This window comes from Electrophorus electricus, chromosome 9, assembly GCF_013358815.1.
Source record: "Electrophorus electricus isolate fEleEle1 chromosome 9, fEleEle1.pri, whole genome shotgun sequence".
In the NCBI taxonomy this organism is placed as follows: domain Eukaryota; kingdom Metazoa; phylum Chordata; class Actinopteri; order Gymnotiformes; family Gymnotidae; genus Electrophorus; species Electrophorus electricus.
Window position 1 is genome coordinate 10,976,172 of NC_049543.1, and position 20,293 is coordinate 10,996,464.

At 41.0% G+C, this 20,293-nt stretch overlaps 1 protein-coding gene across 3 annotated transcripts in view; it reads right to left on the reverse strand.

The window, feature by feature from the left end:
• Window positions 1-19,224, reverse strand: part of rph3ab (rabphilin 3A homolog (mouse), b) — a 44,382-nt gene extending 25,158 nt beyond the window's left edge. For 2 of the 3 annotated variants that reach the window (XM_027029362.2, XM_035530133.1), the window contains exon 1: window positions 19,006-19,224. The gene's annotated coding sequence lies outside the window, so the exon portion shown is untranslated. The remainder of the gene's footprint in view (window positions 1-19,005) is intronic. The other variant, XM_035530134.1, reaches the window with a different exon arrangement.
• Window positions 19,225-20,293: the final 1,069 nt, after the last annotated feature.

The window sequence follows — 20,293 nt, forward strand, 5'->3', positions numbered from 1 at the left end:
CTATTCTCTCTTTCTGCAGAGGTACACCTACCCCGATGTCATGTTACTGAGCCTCAACTCGTCTCAGCTGCCATGGCTTCTCCCACCACCCCCTGATGCCCCCTGTTGTAGCCCACCACACCTCCATCGCAGCCAACTTCTTCTCCATTGCCCTTGATTGTTGTTCTTATGCAGGATGGGTTTCAGACAGAGACACACCGTCGGTACCAGACTAGGACTTCTAGAACATCTTACTAGATGTTGACTGTTCATTTTTTCATTTTTGTTATTATTTATTTCTCTCTCTCTCTTGCTACTTATTCAGCTCTTTTTTGTTTTTCCTTGCCACTGTCACCCTTGGCTTGCTCACTGGGGGCTTGGAATCGAACATTTGTAAAGCACTATATAAATAAATTCGACTTGAATGAATTGTTTGGCTTTTTTCAGAGTCTCTTGTGGATACTATTACAGTGATAAGTGTTGCTAAAAATAAAAGCCATATGCCAAAAGCCAAAGTCTTGACCAACACTGCAGGGAGGAGCGCCCTGCCGCACAAGACGTGAGTAGGTGGAGTGAATGCTCAGATAACCCATTTCACAGCACTCGATGCGTGCCCAAGTGCAATTGCAAGGTCCCCATAGCCCGTGTGCAGTTTGAGAACTGCCGAGATGGTTCTGTATCCAAGAGGGTTCCTCCAGGGTCACCCCACCTCTACCAGTGGCTGTCCCGCAAGCCACCCTGCCACTTCCTGTACCCGGCATAAAGAACTCTGCCCAGCCACTTCCTGTTGCCATTATAGGCATGAAGGACTCCACCCAGCCAGTTCCAGTTTCTGTTCCCAGCATGGATGCTGACCTGCTTTCCAACATAAAAACTGGTGAACCTTGGTCTCTCCCATCTAAAATGGGCACACTTCAGGAGTTCAATGGGGTGAGTCCATTGGAGGGATTTATTTTGCAATGACTGTGTTCGTGAAAGTTCTGTTTGTTAGTTTTTGGAGGGGAGTTGGGTTTTTGGGTTGTTAAGAACCAGGTTTTCTGTATCTAAATCTTTTCTGTTCTTTTAAGTTCTTGTTCTGTTGTGTCTGCTCCTGTTCCCGCAGTTTCTGTGTCCGTTCCCTTGTCTACTCCTGTTGTGTCTCTGGCTTCTGTGTCTTCGATCTCTTCTGTACCAGTGCCTGCTCCTCGTGTCCTGTGTTTGGCTCCCATTTCTGGCCTGTCTGTTCCTGTGTCTTGTGTTGGTCCTGTCCTGTCCTGTCTTGTAAGCCCATATGTTATTCCTAGTCTTTGTCTAGCCTACGACTTTGTGAATGTAATTCAAGTGGACTAATCATAGCCTCTATTGTGCTTGTGCAAAAGCCTAGCTGCTGTTTGTGTTCATCTTAGCCTCTTTGTACTAGTCTGCATCCCTTGTTTATTGTGTGCTTTTGTTTGTTTGATAATGTCACGATTAGTCCCTCCCAGCTTCCGTGATCTGTGTTTTCCTGTCTTGTGTATTTTAGTTCCATGCCATGGTTTCATTTGCGCCGCCCCTTTTCTAATTCCCGTTTGCCTCCGTGTGTTTTGTTTGTTTAATCTCTCCGTGTTGGCTCTATGACCCTAGACTGCCCTAATGACAGGATTTGCCGATAATAAACCTCGCTCTTTTCCGCACATGCGTCCGCCTCCTTACCGCTCACCATTACAGAATGAACAGCCTTATGAGGATGCAGCGAGAGCGCAAGACTCCGGGAGGTGGTTGTTCTTCTGGGACGAAACTCCGGCTGTTTCCACACAGTCCAAGTTTCTTATGTATCAGTGCCACCAAGCCAGAGACAGCAAATCCCCTGGCACTGCGGGTACACAGGCATCTTGTCGTTCCGTAAAAAGCAGGATCATGTTTATTTTGATGACGATGACGAGATCCCAGGTAAGTGCCAAGAGTCTACCTGTCTTGAACAAAGCAGCATGAGGGAGCGGCCTGCAGTGCAAGACATGAGTAGGCGGAGTGAATGCAATGCATGGCTAGGCACTCGGTGTACACTTAGGGAGCTTGCAGTTGCGTTTATCACTCATGTGAACCTTGAGAGCTGCCGAGAAGGTTCTGTGTCTGTGTGTTCCTCCAGGGTCACCCAACCTGTGCCCGTGGCTATCCCGCAAGCCACCCAGCCTGATCCTGGTCCTGTTCCCAGCGTGAGAGACGCTGCCTGTCCTGATCCGGTTCCTGTTCCCAGCGTGAAAGATGCCGCCTGTCCTGATCCGGTGCCCGGCGTAAGAGACGCTGCCTGTCCTGTTGCCAGGTCTGTTCCTGTAGCCATGCCTCCAGACCCGCTGGACCTGCTGCTGAATGCAGCAGCCGTGCCTCTGGACCCGCCGCCACTGAACACTGCAGCCGCACCTCTGGACCCGCCCACCACTGAACGCCGCAGTCCTGCACCCGTACCCGCCAGTTCCTGTTCCTGGAGCGGAAGAAACCACTCCACAAGCCCCTGTGTCTCGTGCCAGGCTTGTCCCCGTGCCTCGTGCTAGACCTGTCCCAGTGGTTGCTCCTCGAAGCTCCCCAGTCTCTTCCGTGTCCTCAGACCTGCCTCCTGGCTTGAAGGCTTCATGTTCCCTGCTCGTCCCACCTCGGCCTGTGTCTCCGTTGTTGCCTGCTCCTACTGCGTCATTCTTTTTGCCTTCTCCATTACCTGGTTTTGTTTTTGCACCTGTTTTGTAGTCTGTCCCTGTGCCTGCTTCTGTGCCCATTCTGGTTCCTGTGTCTCCCTTTGTTTCTGTCCCTGTGCCTGTTCGTGTGTCCATTCCGGTGCCTGTGCCCCGTGTTTTTGTTCCTGTCGCTTTGTCCCTGGCTCTGTGACCCTGAACTGCCCTAACGACTCTGATTTTGGATTTGCCCATAACAAATCTCGCTCTTCTCTGCACATGCGTCTGCCTGCTTACCACTCACCATTACAGATAAGATGTATTCTTGGACTCTCCATGCTGGTAATTTTGACCCTGGATCATTGGATTTGCTCCTAATAAATCTCGCTCTTCTCTGCACATGCATCCACCTCCTTACCACTCACAATTACAGAATACCAAGGTTACAAGCTTGTGCTTTAGTTTTAAAAAACTTTTGAGTACAGATGTGTAGCTAGTCTGTACCTCTCATTACTGTTCACAAATAATTGTTTTATCTTCATCCTATTTTATTCTTACACTAAGTGAAGAATTACACCCCATGGAAGGAAGCCTTCGATCATTCGCCTTACAATCTGTTATCTCCTATATCCAGAGCTAGAGGTAGTGAGCCACATCAGCGGATCTATACCTCCATAATGATGTGATGTCCGATCCTCTTCAGCATCAACCTCAACCTAGAAGCAGCCAAGCCTGATGTCAGCCATTATGAGCAATCATCAGGTCAACTCCTACTTACATAAGGCATCTGTAGGTAACCTAGCAGAACCCCCAAGAGACAAGATGATGCTCAATTTCTTGGGATGGATGCTGATTGAACTTCAGACAATGAAGGAGCACTTTCAGTCTGTATCTCCCTGTAGTCCTCCCACAGATGTCTCTCAGGCAGCGCATTCAGTTCAGGATTATGACGACCTTTGACCTTGAAGGAGAATGATGGCTACCCTGCTCAGATCTACTCGCATCTGCATTCAGAGTACCAGAGAGAAGCACCTACCAATCATCATTATCAGCAGCCTCTTACACCTCAGCATAAATTGATGTTCACTCAGCCACTGCAGGCTACCTATCAACAGACTCCCTCTACGTGGATGCAGACACCATATGAAGGCTCATTGTACCATTACAGATGGCTCTGTCCGACCATACCAGACTTCACCACGAAGGATCCCAGCAAATTCTCAAGACTGAAGATAGACCTTGAGAATCTCTTACTTCCCAAATTCACCAAGCTATTCAGATACCAAATCCTCATGGATCATCTTATCGTCATGGATTACCTCAACTCTCCTTACCCTTACTCAGACACCAAGGCTGCAGTGACATTCCAATGTTGTTGCTGTATATCCTGGTGAGATGAATTAGTAAATCAATGTCTTGTTCACATTTGGCATACAGCCTGATGTCATCCATGTAGAAGAGGTGAATGATAGTTGCTCTATTCCACAGCTGGTATTCATAGCCACGCTTGGTGATGATTTCACTGAGGGGGTTCAAGCCTATACACAACAGTAGCAGGTACAGGGCATCTCTTTGGTAATCCCACACTTGATGTGGACTTGTGCTATTAGTTTGAAGTTGGCCTGTAGGGTTGTCTTCCAGAGCCCCACTGAGTCTTAAACTCTCGAATGACTGTTTTATCCACAAGTAGCTGGTGCTTTCCAATGCCTATCTGGGCCCTGCTCATGTATTTAGTCATATGCCTACTCATCTTAGCCGAAAAGATGCCTGACAGGAGCTTCTATGTAGTGCAGAAGCAGGATATCGGCCAGTAGTTAGATAAAACTGCTACTTTCTGGGGTTCTGTCAGGATCAGGACTGTCTGGCTTACAGTTATGTGCACCTGCAATTTTAAACAAATTTTTGAACAATTTGTACTTCTACACTTTAACTATTCAGGGTGGATTCCATCTATTAGCAGTTTGTTCATTTCTGCTGATAGGTGTTCATTGTGTGCAACTAGCTTCTTCAGCCAGTGAGCATGGACCATGTCAGGGTCTGGGGCTGTCCAGCTCTTCAAATTTGAGACCCTTTGTTGGATGTCTTCAAACATTGTTTGATACAGGAGGTTCCTGTTCAGGGAGGTTACTGTGATCTGCTCTCAGGTTCAACAACCACTGGGTGCTATTCTGTGATGCCTCCTCCCATATGATTTTCCAGTATTGTTCAGTCACCAGCTTTGGTTGGTCTGTTTTTATTCTGTTACCTTGTCACCAAGAGTTCACTGTGGATGATTTGTGGGAGAAGATCCTGTTTATTCCCCTGACTTCTACTGCTCATGTTCCTCTTCTTTGCTTGGCAGTCTCCAAGGCCTTGAGTATGGACAGGTTGGAGTACTTCTCAAGTACCCTCATCACACCTTTCTGCATTTCTGATAGCAGGCTATCTTCTCTCAGTATTGCCCATATCTTGACCTCTAACCTCCTTCTCCACAAAGGATATGGCTCCTTAATGCTATTCATCTTGTAGCCAAGCATCTAAAGTATCACTGTTGCTGTAGCATACACAGTCAGTTATTAATGTTTTAACCATGTATACAAATGAGAAAAAGACCCTTGTAAGTACACAGTAGCAGACTAAATGTGTGGCAGAACTGGCATCACATTTTCATCTTGATGACAGAATAACAGAATACATTGCATAGCAAATAAAGCCTGCTGTAAAATAAATCATTATTACCTAATTACGGAGTAGCAGTAGTAACCTACATTCTATTGGTAGCAAGAGAGGAGAAATCATCTTAGAATATGACTAAATTAGGCAATACAAAATATAGTATACCATATCAGTCTACTAGAGGATTTAATTAATGTTGCAACTCAAATTATTGATTACAATGAGTGATTATATAAAATTATTAGACTTTGTTTAAACTAACTTCACTAATGTACCATTTTGAACATTCTTCAACATCGCATTTCACATGACAGGATCGTGGAGTCACCCTTGGGTTAACTACAAATTGTATGCATCGGTATTCTGCTTATTTTTTTAAATAGTTTTTTTACTACTTTAAATTTTCTTTTTAAATGAGTGTGATGAGCATAACATAGGTAATGTCCTTTTAATGTAATTTGTTCATCTATTTTAAAACAGTATGCCATTTGTCCATTTTTAAAAAAAATAGGCAGTCCTGCTGCTAAATCCCATAGCCTTGGCCCCAGACCCCCTGGAAGCATCGCCTCCACGCCCTCAGACCTGCATCCTGACTCACGGGCTTCATGTTCCCTGCCCATCCCACCCGTTTGTGTCTCCTGTGGCCTCCGGCCCTTGTTTCCCAACCACCCCACCCCGGCCTATGTCTCCCGTGTCTCGGTTGTTGCCTGCTCCTGCTGCCCCGTTGTTTTTGCCTTCACCTATGCCTGGTTTTGTTTTTGCCCCTGTTGTGTTGCCTGTCCCTGTGTCTGTTCCGGTGCCCGAGTCTATTTTTGTTCTGGTCCCTTTGTCCCTGGCCTGGTCTGTGTTGCTTTTTTGTTTTCTGCGTCCTTCTGTACCCCTCGTTGTTTGTCTTTTGTTGTGTCTCCTCATCCTCCCTCCCAGCCCTTTTGTCATACTCAGACTTCTGTTTGGTGTTCTGTTCCTGCTCCCACTTTCGTGTCTGTTCCTGCTCCCACTTTCGTGTCTGTTCCTGCTCCCACTTTCGTGTCTGTTCCTGCTCCCACTTTCGTGTCTGTTCCTGCTCCCACTTTCATGTCTGTTCCTGCTCCCACTTTCGTGTCTGTTCCTGCTCCCACTTTCATGTCTGTTCCTGCTCCCACTTTCGTGTCTGTTCCTGCTCCCACTTTCGTGTCTGTTCCTGCTCCCACTTTCATGTCTGTTCCTGCTCCCACTTTCGTGTCTGTTCCTGCTCCCACTTTCGTGTCTGTTCCTGCTCCCACTTTCATGTCTGTTCCTGCTCCCACTTTCGTGTCTGTTCCTGCTCCCACTTTCATGTCTGTTCCCACATCTGTTCCCTTGTCTGCTCCTGTTCATTCTCCAGGTTCTGTGTCTTCTGTCTCTTCTGCCCCTCTGTCTTTAGTTCTTTTGCCTGTCTGTGTCCTTCCTCCTTCCATTTTTGCTCCGGGGCTTGCTCCTGTTTCTGCTCCTTGTCGTGCCCATTCCGTTCCTGTCAGTGTCTCGTCCTAGTCCTGTTTTTGGTCCGTTTTTGTTTTTGGTTGTGTTCTTGTTTCTTCGCACCTCTGTGCTCTTGCCTGTGTTTTGATGGTTATTGTAATTGTAGCCTCCGTGTGTAAAGTCTAGCCATTGTTTGTGTGATTCTTAGCCTGTTTGTAATTCCTAGTTGTTCGTGTTTCCTAGCCTTGTGCTTATTCTAGCCTTCATTTATCCTAGCTTCTTTGTTATAGCCTGCATCCCCAGTTTGTCATTGTGTGTCTTTGTTGCATTTAAGTTAATCATGTATTCCTGGACTCTTCATACTGGTACACAAATTGAAATCCTTTCATAGCATTAATGTGCAGCCAATTACACAATGTTTCCTTTCAATTCAAGGCTTTATTTCACAATATACTTGCTTCCGGTATCCAATATCAATATCTCCATGTCATGGAATGCTCCCCCCCACTAGTCACGTGGTAAGGCCCACCATGCAGTGGGATTCACGACTGTTATTTGTAACCATGACCCCTTGATTGCGCACACCTGCACAGGGTTTAGTGTTGTATGTTCGTCAGTGTATATAAACCCCTGCTAGTGTGTGCAAAATTGTTGGTTATTGTTTATGTAGATGTTGTGGTAATGGTCGTTTGTGTAGTTAAAATCAATGTTTGTATAATCTTTGTTAATGCTAAGTGTGTGTTCATGATCTTCTTTGCTATTATGTGTGAGTGCCACTGTTGTCTACATCTTAACATAATAAATAAAACGAAGAAGTCTGTTCATCCTGCCCTGCGCCCTGCAGCACTCGGACCGTGACACTCCACTATCAATAATATCTATCATTCTATGAGTCAATGACACAATCATTCTATGAGTAAATGTCAAAGCACTTTTTAAAGTCGATCTGGATAAGAGTGTCTGCTAAATGTTGAAAATGTACGTGTAAATAATAGTTAATATTGTTATAATTACAAATAATATTTATAGTTGTCAGTAGCCTAATAATAATTGGTTATGTGATACATTGTTGGCTACAATAAATTTGCACATATCACTTCAAGTCATTGTCTGATAATCATGTTTTCCTTCCCATGTGTTTAAGACAGTGTTTCCATCTTGAACACAGAGGGTACCCCTACCTGTTGTCTCTTTTGACATCACATCCTGCTACAGTCTCACACACTGCAGGACTAGATCCAGGACTGAGATAGAAATGTAGGCCAGGCCAGGTTTCAGTGCCTGAGTGAACTTTGAGTGGTTGCCCTGAGAAGGTATGACACTTTATTGTGGCTTGTAGCTGCTATAAGTAACTCCACCCAGTAACTCAGAGGAAGAAACCAGGGCAGAGATTATAATGTCCTTAAGCATTACCACTGGCATAAAATTAATTCTCACTAAATGCTCAAAACCATTACCATCTCCGCGAATAAGTTTGAAAAAGGCAGTAAAGACTTTACTGAAAAGAGAGGAAAAAAGGTTTTTGAATGTTTTTCATGTCACACAAATATTTATTCTCCCTACCAATTTGCAAAAGGTCTGTAAAAATCATATATGACCCTGACTCGGTTTTATGAAGTATAACTCTCCTTTCTTTATAATAACATTTTTCACATATGTGCCTTTCATGCACTTTGTACACATGTAGATCTTATGTAACTTAATGCTGTCACAAAATGCTCGCCTCCTGTGAGTCACGTGGTTTGGCCCACCACGTGCAGTGGGAGGATCTCTGTTTATTTGTGACCATGCCTCAGTCTTTGATATGTTTGACTTTGTGCATGTTTGTCTTTGTAAATGGTTGCCTTTGTTCACACTAGTTATATGTATGTAGATGTTCACCATTTATGTCATGTGTGAGTGCCATCATTGCTCTCGTTCTGTGTTAATAAATGTCTGTCCACGTCAAAGGAGTCTGTGCGTCCTGCCCCTCGCCCTACGGGACTCAGGCCATTACAGAAAGACCAACCGCTACAGGACGCCAGCTCCCGCGACAAAACACGGACTTCCGTAGGCACCCCCCGCACTGCTGCATGGATGCCAGGACATTGGGGAGAGGACCGCAACTATTGTCCCTGTCTTCTCCAGAGGCGGAGGGGAACACCCCCAGGAATTTCTTGGAGGGGTACCACAATGACCAGAAAGAGGGCGGTCGGGTGGAGCCAGTGGGATAACTCTGGGTATGTCCGGTGAAATTAGTTCAGCTCAGAGTTTAAGTTAAGGTTTGTTAAACCCACTTTTTGGAATACCCACCAGGAGCTGTAATTGACCATTGGAATGTAAGGGACTCTCCCAAAACACTTTATACTGATTACTTATGCCTACTTAAAACTCTACATTTCCAACATAGTACTGAATCTTAAGTCCCATTACTTTATTATTACTGATGTCAAAAAAACTGAATCTAAATCAAAATCAGTTCAAAATCCAATTGAAATGTCCCTTTCTAGGATTATTTTTGTTTTATTCAATCACTTATTTAATTTTATGACATGACTCTTGTTCTGGCAGTAGGTATCCATCTCAAGAGTATTTTTAAATTATAATTTATTTGCATACATTTATTTGGACACATTTTCTGTGTGCACAGTGTATTTACTAAATACCACAAATGTAAATATAAATATAAAGTTTAAATGTCAAAAGTAGTGTATACCACAAAATACTCTACTCTCGTCTATGTAATGCACTAGAGCGCAGTGGACATGCACATTTCCTATCCTGCTTGCCAAATATTTCTAGTCAGTACAGATTTCACTTGTATTTAGTGTCTTGCTGAGTAGTACTCTACTTGCTTTCAAGAATGAAACATTGGCATTTCTGTTTAACAGCCATTGCTTATGGCTGTCATCACAGTTACAGGCAGCAGAACCTACACACCAAGATAGATGGCCAGGATTTGTCTAGCTACCTGCAGCTCACAGGAAGAAGGGTGAGTGGAGCGCCTACAGGTTAGTGGAGCACCTACAGGTCTCCCTAGGTTAGAGAGCATACACAATATTCTTTCTCTCTGTAGGAGGATGGGGGGCACTGAGAGCCATCTGCCCACCCATCTGTCCAAAGCACATCATTATAAATGAATGACTGAGTATGTTGTGTTTAGAGTGGCACTGGTTTCACCATTCTCAAGAGGAATCATTTCAGACTCCCATTAAGAGAAAAGAGTTTAAAGCCAGTATCCTATGATGTCAACTTGCTTCGGTATTAGGCAAGGCAAAAATGAATGAAGAAACATTATACTCAAACACCTGATTTTGAACATAGGGATAAAAACATCTAATCATACGTGCACTTAGTAAATATCTTGCAGAGTATAACATTGATACCTCACAAATGTGTTGCAGGCTAATTTATTAGCAACATCTGATTCTGTTGAAAACGTTAACAAATATTTTGGCATAGCAGTTTGCATTAAAATAGTAGTTGTTTAATTAACTAAACCTTAGGCAATAAATGATATTGATTTAAATTAGTTTTATTAGTACATTTTCTGCAGGCAGAGTTCTTTGTTCTCTTTTATATAGATCAAGTATTCATTCAGCAAGTGTTAAGTAACAATGCTGGTGTTAGTACAGCAGTAAGTCGTCTGAAGATCAGCAGAAAAGAAGCAAAAAGTAAAGTTTCCATTCCTATTGTTTTGGTTATTATAAAGAAAAATTGGTATATACAAACAAAATATCTTACGTTATAGTATTTGTGTCACGGGATGCTCCCCCCCACAAGTCACATGGTACGGCCTGCCGCCTGCAGGGGGGTTCACCTTATTTGTAACCATGCCTTTTGTAATTGTACCCACCTGCACAGGGTTTTATGTCTTGTTTTTTGTCTATTTAAATCTCGGCTAGTGTGTGTATTGTGGTCATAGTTAGTCTGCTGCTATATGCAAAACGCATATGTAGTCATTGTTAAATGTTACTGTGCTTTGTGTTTAGTTAAGTATATAAGTCATGTCTTTTGTTAATATTGTGTATGAGTGCCACCATTGTTGTTCGTGTCTTCTGTTAATAAATGTTTCACTTCATCAAGGGAGTCTGTGCATCCTGCTCCATGCCCATCGGCACTCAGGCCAGCAGAAGCGTTACAATTTGCCTGTACAGTTTAACATGACCTGTGAATCATTATGGGATATGGGATGAATCAATATGGATCAATATGGGATGAAGGCTGGACTACAGGTTCTGACACAGCACAGTTAACAATACTCTCTGCCACTGGCTATGCACTTCATAATACATAGCCCCTGAGTATGTATGCTTCCAAATAATGCTTTTTTTGATAGTAGCAGAAGGAACATATAACACAAAGAACAAAATAGAAAACATCAAAACAAAAACACTGAAATTGTCTTTGTCTTTTTTAACTGCTCTGACTTTTTCAAAGGTAGGTTACCTCCTGTATCTGATCTGACAATCTCCACTCCTTCTCACTCCAAACTGCTATTTCTGTTATTTCAGTCCAAATAATCTTGCCTGTTGTATTGTCTGATGATAGTCTTTTCTGGACAGGAGGAATTTGTGAATGGCAAATGTAAAGAACAACTTCCCCTGAACAGCATATTGAAAGTGTATAATTCCACTTTCTTCAACTAGCACAGTCTGATAGAAGCTCTGTAGCACAACCAGTTTAGATACATAGGACACACCTGCCATTATGCTTGCGGAGTTGGACTATGTATATGGTAGGTAGCATTCCCTTTTTAAGGCTCTGTTCTTCAATTTGATTTTTTAATGATCACCAGTAGACTGACACACTATTCAGTCTAAAGTTTAAGTTTAATCTTGGGAATGGACAGATAAATAGTTTATATCTTTGAATACATCTTGGTATTCATCCATACAAGTCAACATAAGCCTTGTTATGTAAAGAGTAGGAATAAACCAGGAGTAGGAATTTTCTGAATCTGACTGAATAACCAAATAGAAAAGGAGGAATTGCTGCTTCCGAGGACCTGACACACTAGCCCCAAGTGTGCACATACACTTGCACAGACCTACTTGTGTCATATGGTTTATTAGCTAAATATAAAATGATGTTCTGATGTTAACACCATTAAAGGCATTAACGATTCACTGTCATGTTCACTATGATGTTAATGGTGTAAAAACTGTGCTAAGGTCTCAAATGCATTCTGCCATCATTGCCATCTGTGCAAATGCCCCTCCAGTCACTAAAATAGGTTAGATGTTATGGGATCAAGACAAAGTGAACCTTCATAAAAACTGGCTCTAAATCTTCATGATAACCAGAAATGATAGGTCATGGCTTCCTCTATAGATGTCTCAGTTCCCATGGTGCCCATGCCATTTGTCTTTGCTTCCAGCTCTGCTCTGTCATGTGTGCTCCCTGCCCCTAATGATCCATACCGGTCAATTGTTCCCCTATATTACTCTGTCTTTCTGTGACTGTTTGGGTTTGGAACGGATTGTGTTCCATGATGTTAATGTTGTGTGTTAATAGCCATTTTGTTTACCTCCTTGTAGTTACAGTTTAGTTTTGTTCCTAATTTACCTGTTCATGTTCCATTTTCTTCTCTCTCTGATTTGACAGATGTCTGACACTGGACAGTCCATAGGACTCTTGAATACTAGAATACTCTCAATAATGGCTCACTCACATTTCTGTGCCTTCTCTTGCTCATAGCTACATTTTGCTTCTCTACATGGTGCCATATTAATTGAAGAGATTCCTCAAAGTGGATGTCTGTTATCCTTTATTCTTTATGTCATGGAAGGCATATAAAGTTACACCTGCTATCCAAACGCACTGCAGTTGCACATCTGCTTCTAGTGTGAAGCCCACATGCATGAATTTTGCTCAACAACTGTGCTGATCTGTCTAAACTGTGACTACTGCTGAGATGAAGGGTATGTTATCAAGTGTGGCTTCAGCAGTTGTGACATGCACATATTTGCTGTTGAATAACAATATTTCAGACTGGATGTGTCATGACACTTTGTGAGGTGAAATGACAGCATGTTATGAAAACTGACTTTGCAGCTCAGTGGGGTTTTTTTATGTCAGAGTGTCAATACTGATATGACAGCTTGCTAAGTGAGCCTGTTGGTAAAATATAACAAAAGGGAGGACTTTAAAAATATGCTCTTAACTGAGTACAGTTATCCTTGATCAGTCTGAATGATCAAAATTACAGAGTGATTGACAGAAAGAAATTTTCTTTGCGGGCAATTATACCCACATCTTATGTTGAAGAGGTACATGTTTATTCATTTTCAGAGCATTTCTGAACATAACAGTGACAGTAAAAACCATCACTGTCAAAATATCTGTTACACAGGACTTTATGTGTCATTGTTACAGCTCCAGGTGGTACTACAGAGCATCGTTTTGATGTCCTCACTTATGTTCATTTTTAACAAAACGTTCATTTGGTAAGATGCGCCATCTTGGAAAGCATCATGTCACCCTGACATACCAAAAGATTTAAATGCTGAGCTGCAAAGTAAGTTGTCATAATGTTCTTTGTCATATCACAAAGTGTCATGATATCCTATGTCAACATGGCATCAAACAGCTTTTATGACAGCTTATGCTTGTTTAAATAAGCATTTATATATTTGCCAATCGTTATTAAAGGCCTTATTTAGGTAAAGTGATAGACTAACAAACATTTTACATTTACAGAATGCCTGAGGAGAGCATTTCAGAATTAGGACAAGATTAGTCAATGTACAAAAAGAGCATTTTGTGTTCTGTTTGAAATTTGAAACAATGTTGCGTTAGTACAAACCTGCTGGAAAATTCACATACACTGAGGGAGTAAAATCTGTGCAACATGCAGTGATGGTTGTGACTCATGCATTTAATAGTGAAAAGACAAAAAGACACACAGACAAACATCTCAGTCAGTTGCGCAAAGTTAGTTGCAGACAGTAATAGCCTAACATACAAAAAAGCCTGATTACTATTTCTGTTCATTTAAAATTCCAGTATTGTAGCTGAAGGTCAGTTCAGTTACTACTCTTAAGAATTAAAAAAGTGAAACGATTAACAGTAAGAATCATGTGAAAGCAGAGAAAGTAATTTTGCAGTCTACAAACACATAACATTCCAATATAGAGAAAAAAAATTGCTTCAACTTTTATTTATCAAATCATTATTTTATTTATCAAATTGAAATGTTGTAATTTTGATTTATACTGGCTATACCTCCACTTGTTATAAAATTTCTATATTGCTGCTTTAATAGTGGTCTTGGTTTTTGTTTGTTCCACCCCCCCCCCCCCCCCCTCTAATTTATTTACTTGTTGTCTGGCATTCATCCTACTAATGGGTTTGACAGTTTAGCATGTTATATTTACACTGCCGAGAAACAGGAAGTCATTAACATTCACATGGAAGCATTCACAAGGCAACATTGTCAGCTTGTAATGCTAACCATACAGCAAATGACAGAACATGACAATACAAAAGCTTGACTTGGCAGCATTGCAGAGCAATGTCTTACCCAAACCTTCATGTTTTTGTCCATTTACCCTACATTTATTTTTGTCATAATACACTATCATACCTACCACTGTTTAAATTTCACCATGCCCAAATATCCAATGTATGACATTACAAACTTTAATCTTTAAAGTATGCAGCATATTCTAACAATATGCCAAAACATTATTTCTGTTACTGTTATCTGTAACAGGGATGCTTCTACATTATACAGGCTTGGCACATTGAAATATGGAGGTCTCGTCTGTAACATCTGTAATGCCCACTGCTGAGGTGGCTACTGCATCACTTATTATGTGGTTTGGCCTGGGATGTGTTCCAGCTCTGAAATTTAGTGAGCCTGTCTGCCCATGTTATGACTTAAAATTGTGAGAACTCGTTGGGCATATGTGCCATCTTGGTCATGCCCACATTCAGGCTAGTTCCTGCTGTTCCCCATAGGCTATTTTTGTTTTGCTAGTGACAAAGCCAAAGGCAAAAGCTACAGGGTATTCCAATCCACCAATCCTCTGGGACAAAACTTTACTGACAGCTACAGCAGAGGCACAGAGTATAAACTGTTATTGAGAATCTGTATTTGCTGCCATCTCAGAGTCTGTCGTTCAGGAGCAGGGGTCCCAGTGGAGTTGCCTTATGCTTATAGTGGTTTATACCTCATTGTCGGTAATACCTGGTCATTCCTGTCATGGAGTAAAACCCCTGGAAGAATACATGTCATCTTTTCTACACTTTACTGCCACACACTGTACTGCCAGACTTCAGCTATAGTCCCACAGCATTTCCGCTATTGATAATGCACATCTGTTTCTACTTCATAAGCTTTAAATATTATATATATATATATATATATATATATATATATATATATATATATATATATATATATATATATATATATACACACACAAGCCATTCCATTCAAGTGTTTATTGAATTCCTTCACAGAACAGACACACCTCATTCTACTTAATGAGATGCTGAATAGGTGATCACCTTAACAAAATCCTATTCTAACTAGCAACAGTATAAAAACCACATCACTATTCTCTTGTTATAGAACCAGCTGGATGGGAAAAGCAGTGCTAGGACTATCCCAAAAGTAAGTGTAGTCAAAATACAGCTACAGACCATGCCAAAAAAGTTGAAAAGAAAGCCTCTTAATGAGGAAAGAAGGGTTCAATTGTAGCTTTACTGGCAGAGGGATACAGTGAGTGTCAGATTGCTTCCATCTTGAAAATTTCAAAAACTGCAGTTCATAAGAACAAGGTCAAGCAGCAAACACATGGTACAACAGCTACAGACTGGCAGAGGTTGAAAATGACTCTCTATTAACTGCAATGATCGCCACCTCATTTGAATGTCACTTAACAACCATAAGATGACATCAAGAGGCCTACAAGCGGCCTGCAGCAGCTGTTATGAATTGCACAGCGAGGACGGTTTGAAACAGGCTTCTGGAAGCAGGACTGAAGTTGTGCAAAGCTAGAAAAAAGCCCTTCATCAATGAGAAGCAAAGAAGAGCCAGACTGAAGTTTGCAAAAGACCATATGGATTGGATCGTAGAAGACTGGAGTAAGGTCAACTTCTCTGATGAGTGCAATTTTCAGCTTTGTCCAAAACCTTGTCATGTAATAGTTATACAGAGACGGGGAGAGGCCTACAAGCCAGAGTGTCTTGCACCCACTGTGAAGGACACATGAATTGAGCCACTTACAAAACTGTGTTGGAAGAAAACTTGCTTCCTTCTGCTCTGACAATGTTCCCCAACTCTGATGACTGTTTTTTTCAACGGGACAATGCTACAAGTCACACAGCCAGGTCACTCAAAGTGTGAGACCACCAGATCAAGACCCTATCATGGCCAGCCCAATCTCCAGACCTGAACCCCATTGAAAACCTATGGAATGTGACCAAGAGGTACATGGTCACAAGCGATCAAACAAAGCCAGGCACCTGGAGATTCTGTGGCAGGAATGGCGAAAAGTTACCCAACAGCAATGTGAAAGACTGGTGGAAAGCATGCCAAGATGCATAAAAGCTGTGGTTAAAAATCAGGGTTATTCCACCAAATATTGATTTCTTGATTCATCCTGAGTTGAAATATTAGTACTTTGTTGTCTATAAATGAATATGAGCTTGTTTTCTTTGCATTATTTGTGGTCTGAAATTTCTGTAACTGTTTTGTTCTGACCATTCTCATTTTCTGACCATTAATCATTTTAAAAATCTTTTTTTTTTTTAAAAAACGCTCTAAAATACAATATTTTTATCTGGAATTTGGAAGAAATGCTGCCAGTAATTTATAAAATAAAACAAAACTGCTAAACAAAACTGTGTGTGTGTGTGTGTGTGTGTGTGTGTGTGTGTGTGTGTGTGTGTGTGTACACACACACACACATTTACATTTGTGGCATTTAGTTGATGCTTTTATCCAAAGTGACTTACAATTATGACTGAGTGCAACTTGAGCAATTGAGTTAAGGGCCTTGCTCAGGGGCCCAAAAGTGGCAAATTGGCAGTGGTGGGGCTTATATATATATATATATATATATATATATATATATATATATATAGAGAGAGAGATAGATAGAACCAGCAACCACAGTGGGCAGTGGTAGCTCAGTGGTTAAGGTACTTGACTTGTAATTGGAAGGTTGCTAGTTCAGTGTGTGTGTGTGTGTGTGTGTGTGTGTGTGTGTGTGTGTGTGTGTGTGTGTGTCTATATATCTGAATTTACATTCAATTATCTTGTCTGTTTCTTTGACTATTCTGCCTGTACTGAAACCATTTCTGGGAAAGCCCTACTAAACTCAATCTGCATACACATGTGCATCTTGCAGGGAGGGTGTTAATGGGCTCAATAATATCCTCTTGCAGAAGGAGTTGCATATGCATTGCTTCAGGCTAAGTGTAAGGAGATGTCACAGAGGTTGGATCACAGGTTTGTATCTGTTTTAATATCTGAACCATTGACAAAGCCAGGGAGAGCCACAGAGCCATCAAACACCTCTGGTTATGCTTAAGGGCATGACTGTGAGAGGTGAGCCATGTGAATTCCAGCAGATTCAAATAGATCATATCACAGTGCATTACAGTCGAATCATCTTAATGGGAAAGGAAAAGTAAGGTTTAGGGTATCTTGGTGCATTTAGCACATTTGTCAATAAGCAGCGCAATTTTATTTCTCAAATTTGACGTTCACAATGTTTAAACTTCATGGGGCTCTATTGCTCTGAGTTAATGAGCACAGTGATGAGAACGTGAACTTGCAGTGTCTATAGTGCCCAGGGTATTATAGATTCTTGCTAAATGTACTGACGGACCACCATTTATATAATTAACTTTCGTTGCCTCCAGTTAAATTTTGTCCGGGCATAAAATACCTTCCTGTCTAGTGTAATACTTCATGGAGTCAATATACATCAGACAGGCAATTTCTGTTTTCCACTTGCCATAGCCTTTTCCAGTTTTAGTAGAAGACAAATATAAAGTATGTTTAAAGAGTTGACAAAATTATCTTGAAACATTCCAAATTTATAGTGCTGGAACTGGCACACCATACTAATAACAATGATTCTGAAATTACATCTCTGACTTATATTTAAAGATGTTCAAACAATAGCATAACATATAGATCAAACTAACAATATAGTGCAATCATTTAATTACCATAATAATACTCCCATCTAGTTATGGGGCAACACTGCCATAGACATGAACATATACTTTTAAACACCATCTCTTAAAATTATTAAAATAAACATGACTACAAAATTTCACAAATTACCTAGAATTAATGTAAAGAGAAGGTTTGTGTTTAAATTAGTTCGTGTTTAAATTAGTCTAGAAGTTCTGTATATTGAGAAGCCAGGAACATGTGCATTAAAAGCATGGTATCGAGTCTACCCCATACACATTTCTTATTCAGAGTAGGGGGTGTAGTGTAGGGTTCAGAGTTTAATAAGATCCCAGAGAACACCAGGACAATTAATTACATTAAAAGAAACTAATATAGCATTGCATGTTTACATTTAGGGAACTGTAATGATATTCGTCTCAGACATTTAACACTGATTTTCGGAGCCTTATAACCAAGTGCATGACCCCCACGCTCTCCCAATAAGCAAGGCGCCTTCCCTGTGCTATGGAATTTTGATTGTAAAAAGAAGATCATTTGAGAGCATCACTATCTAATTATCAATCATCAATTATAAAAACCAAATGCCTGCATCGTATTACGTCTACAATCGTCATTTCTATATTACAGACTAGTGAACGTGAACGCTGCCTCGCAGCGTACAGCATGACTGGCAAGAGGCGTTGACATGACTGGCCAGAAATCAGACTTAAAAGGATAATTACTACTAAAAATATGAACATTTGTTATTAAAGTTAAACAGAAAATCACTGTAGAAAGTAATCGTTAATTTAAAGCCACAAAGCAATCCGCCTAGCCACATCCTATAGACCGTTCACATCGACGACGTGCGTTTGACGACGACAGTACACTGATGGCTTTTAATGAATTTCAATGCACGTCTAGATCTAGCTGAAATAAAGCACCTTAGGTTAATGATCAAAACAGCGAAAGAGTGTGCCTTATGATCGTTTCGTAGCCATTGATCGAAACGAACAATAAATATTTTCGATACTGATCATATTTATCTAGTTCTCTCGATTAAGAATTCTACTTGCTTTTTCGCTTTGCCTAACTGAACGCGCTCTAAGTGTGTCAGTTTACAGCATACCGTACATTCTGCTGTTCATGACCCATATCAGAAGACCAAGTATTTAGAAATGGTTTGCTTACCTTATATCCCTGTCCTGGTGTGACTGGATGCCTGCAAATGTTGCGGACTAATTCAGCGTAGTCAGAGTCGACAGCAGTCTATTGCGCATAGAACCGCTATTAAACAGATCTTTTGTAACCACGGGAGGTGCTACTGATTGTCACCATAGCGCAGAACGAACCTGCGTACCCCCTTTCAGATTTTGCCTTAAGCTGTGCGTGGGACCCTATTCAAGTAACCTACTGTAACGAGGTGTGCCCTTGATACTTTGCTTTGGAAACCCCGACACTGAGAGGAGAGAAATGAATAGACGATGTTCTCGTGAAAGCGAAATCCATTTGTCTGAGAACATTTTTGTATGATATTAAGATTTTACGATCACAATACGATTGCTTATGAGAATTTTTAAAAATCGGGTTAGTAATTTGTATTTGTAAATATATGGTCTAAGCTTGTGCGTCTACATCTGCCTTTTGAGATTCAAGAAAAAAATAAATATTGCCGTTTGCAAGTTCTTAATTACGTTTTGAGAAGCAAACGGAATTTGTGTGCTAAACTAGCAAATAGCATCGGTATGCTAAACTGAGGCAAAAGTGCACTACTAAGGCAGTGGAAATGCATTTGGCTTACTGTAAAACCTATCACCAAAAAATGTTAGGCAATGCTCCGTTTAATTAAACTTACCTCCTTAACTATCATCAGATAGTGTGCACAGCACACTGTGGTTTTGGCGCTATAGGCATAGACACCTTATGAATTAAAAAATACAGTCACCACTAACCATGTACAGATCATAGCCCATTTATTGTCATGTACAAATTGCGTTGGCCCCTCTATATCTATATCGGTGGTGAGTTTCTGACCATAGAACTGAATCAGACATTACATTACATTAAAGGCAATCTTACGTTTTGCTTTTTCTGGCAGAGAATTTGAGAATAAACACTAAATACAGCCACATCACAGCACTTCACAGTTTAATGCTTTTTTTTTTTTAACTAACTGTTTAATGACTAGTTAACTGTGGTGTGTTAAATGTGGGGAGAGTATTTAAATCGTTAACTAACAAAGCTGGGGTTAATTTAAAACTTGCTTTCTCTCCTAAAAGCTCATTAATGGCATGAAAAAAATTGTTCATTTCCATGGTAGATCTTTTTAAATTTATTTATATTTTTGTATTTATAATCATTGCAAAGGAAAGCAATGGGAATACAGTGAGATCAGTCTAAGATTTACATGAGGGAAATGAGATTACTCTGGATCATTATTTAAGCAGTTTATGAAAAAAAGTCATCCACAGAGGAAATA